Here is a 3,103-nt window from a genome sequence, read left to right on the forward strand (position 1 = left end):
TGGATTAGCCTCTGAGGACACGTAACCACATTCTTGCCATTTGGGATATCCTGTGTCCCTATCTGTAAATTGCCAAGCCACTTCTATTCTCATAGTATGCATACAACGAGGAACTTCTGGAGGAAGAGGCAGATTCTGAACTAGAGGAGATTGAGAAATGTTTTTAGTCTTTATAGGAACTAAAAGGGAAAGAGACCATAAACCCCTACTTCCAACTGCCAAAAGTGAATCAGCTAACAGAGTTCTAGTTCCTACTGACAGGCAAAATGGCACATCTGAATACGATGAAATACAAATAGGAGGCGGATCACTATATCCTTGATAGGAAAAATTTTTATTTTCCCTAAATCTTATAATATCATTAGAAGGGCAGCTAAGCAATTCAGTATTATTTACATAAACAGATACAACAGAAGATGCCCAAGTAGATGGTTTGAAAAAAGGAGGTTTGGGTAAGTAAGCCAAAAACGTCTCAGCAGCATTTACTGATATTACCTGACAAGCAATAACAGCAAGCATAGCCACAAAAAGAGTCTATGGAGTAGAAACCTGTCATTGTCTTTTGACAATGCCTTGTGCTGCTTCAGTTAATTTCTTCGATTGACCCCAAGTAGGAGCTGAAGTATGGCAAGTTGATTTTGCAAGATGGCGGCTGTGAACAGGACCAGCTCTAGGAAGGTCTGACAACCTACTGCTTCTCTCCGCTCCCTCTCCTAGAGCTTGACATTCTTGGCTGAGACATAAAGCTTCTCTGTTCCTGTAGAGATATAAGCAAAACCTCGGCCCTGTTTTAGTACCTCAGCAGGCACCCAATCCCCCTTCAGATCCCTGTAGTATACTGGATACTGCAAAGGCTCACTGGCCTGTTTCACTCAATGACAATGAACTGCTGTGCTGCCTTGTTCATCTTGATTTAAAAAATTTAAAGTATATAATGCTCTATTAAGCCTTTGTCTCGGGGTATACCATATTCCCTCTATTTGTTTCAAATGCCGCAGGAGACACCACAAGGGTGTCTTCTGTGAACTCTGTTTTCCCCCCAGTGCTTGCAAAAATAACACAAAACAGTACACAAAACAGACACTCAGACAAAGACAATTACTAGGGTGTAGGTGAACCAGAGAACTTCACAACTCATAACCCAGACAAGACCAAAGACAATAAACAGACTTTGACAACAGGGCACAGGAGGCAGCCTCCCGTGGCATGGCTGTGGTCCGGGAGATATGAACGCATCCAGTCTTTCCACGTATGCCTGGTGACCGATCAACAGAAACAGGAACAGAAAGGTACCTTAAAAAGCACTGAATTTTGGAATTTAGTCATTATTTTCTCATCTTCAATACAAAATCATATTGTCTTCACTGCTGACTCTGTGCTACAATGTCCTAAGTTTTAGACTAATTATCTAATAAAAGAAAAAGGAAATCATGAAGAATTTTTAAATTTCAAGTTAGAGAAAGAACCTTTACCACACAATAATGAAACCTGAGCAATGCAAGTTTGTGACTATAAGAGTGTCTTTCAATAATACAGTATTTAAAATTCCTGTTCCCCCAGTGGTGTTAGTTCCCGAGGGCTCTCTAATGCAGTGGACCCTTCTAAAATAAAGAACAAATTAGTTAAAGCATATGTGGGGATACTGAGGGAGGGACAATGCTAACTAATATCACCTAATAATTTTTGAAAATCATTAAGAGTATTGAGAGGAATGACAATGTCACTAACATCTTTCCCAAATAATTCTTGGCTCCAACGCCTTCCTCATAGCCCCTCAGAATCTGACCTTAGATGGAGGAGGCCCAATGCCTGTAGAGAAGCGTATCCCTTTTCTTTCAGTGAGCGCTTTGGCACAAGCCCCATATTGGGGTTTACCTGAAGCTATGGTGAGCTTTTTTGTGGTCTGCTGAGCTAAAAAAATGTATTTATCTGAATGATAGTGAGTCGCCTCTTCCTCTAGTGTGGCCGCATCTCCAGGAGAAAGTGCTTCATCATTTGACTCATTATCTGTGGTGACCTTCAAAATATTATCTTGAGAGCCAGATTTATCTAACAGAGAGGTGCACTCATTGGGAGGAGCCATTTCTCATCTCCTAGAAAATAATACTGCTCCATGAACTGGCTCCAAAGCATCTTGAAACAGTCCCCATAAGGAAAAAGCTTCTACAGAAACCTGTTCTAGACCCTAAGCAGTATAATATGCTTTGATTTCATTCCCCACCTTTTCCCAAGTTTCTTCATTAACTATTCCCTCTTTATGGAACCAAGGACAACATAATTGAAAAAAAATGCAAAAAATTTGACAATTGAGATGTGGATACTTAACTCCACATTTTGCAAAGATTTTCTCAATAATATCAATAGTCTTCTTTCTTTAGACTCATTATGGCCCATAAATTCTCTTAGTACTTGATTCTCAGTCCTCACTCATACTTACCTGACTACCACTGGCTAGGGGGTCTGCAGCACCCACAGGTGAGCTCCTATCCACGTCGAACTATCAGGATTACCTTCAGGTCCCTGTTCGGGTGCCACTTGCCAGGCACCGGCTCCAGCCAATTCCAGGCCTGAAGGATACATGGAGTCAGCGAAGGAAAAACGACAGGCAGCACACCTTGGTGCAAGGCAGTTTTATTTTTTTTATCACCCCAAAATGTAGAGGTACAGGGTTTTTAAGACCAAAATTCCATTCTTCATTCTGCCTAAACACAAAGGTCTATTTTTTTCTATTCATTACCTGACAACCTGCAGGTTAGGTATGCAAGCTGGGTTACAGAAGCAGAAAGCTTGTTTAGATTGTTATGTTCCTATAAACAAAGGCCTATGTTCCTATAGTGATAGTCAAACAGTAATTTCCAGTAAGAATCAGCCACTACATTTCCCCTCCCTGGCCTTTGTGGGCCTAACAGGGGCCTTCTACGCAAGCACTGACAAGTTGTTTGATTAATTCCTTATTACTCATATTTCTTTGTGCCTCATTCTTGGAAAAGTCGCCTTTCCCTCTAACACTCTCCTCCATTCCCAAGGACATAACAGTAATCAAAAGTAATGCATAAATTCCCAATATAGACAATACAGAAGAAAGCAACAGGCACAGATGACT

The 3,103-nt window shown here is 40.9% G+C and overlaps 1 long non-coding RNA gene across 1 annotated transcript; it reads right to left on the bottom strand.

Annotated features, from left to right (window-relative positions):
• Positions 1-334: 334 nt before the first annotated feature.
• On the bottom strand, positions 335-2,785 carry LOC107499413. Its single transcript, XR_001594250.2, has 3 exons — positions 2,738-2,785; positions 2,438-2,567; positions 335-757 (listed from the first exon to the last, which is right to left on the bottom strand). It is a non-coding gene; the product is annotated as an uncharacterized LOC107499413 (long non-coding RNA).
• Positions 2,786-3,103: the final 318 nt, after the last annotated feature.

Source organism: Rousettus aegyptiacus, unplaced genomic scaffold (genome assembly GCF_014176215.1).
Source record: "Rousettus aegyptiacus isolate mRouAeg1 unplaced genomic scaffold, mRouAeg1.p scaffold_m13_p_9, whole genome shotgun sequence".
Lineage (NCBI taxonomy): Eukaryota > Metazoa > Chordata > Mammalia > Chiroptera > Pteropodidae > Rousettus > Rousettus aegyptiacus.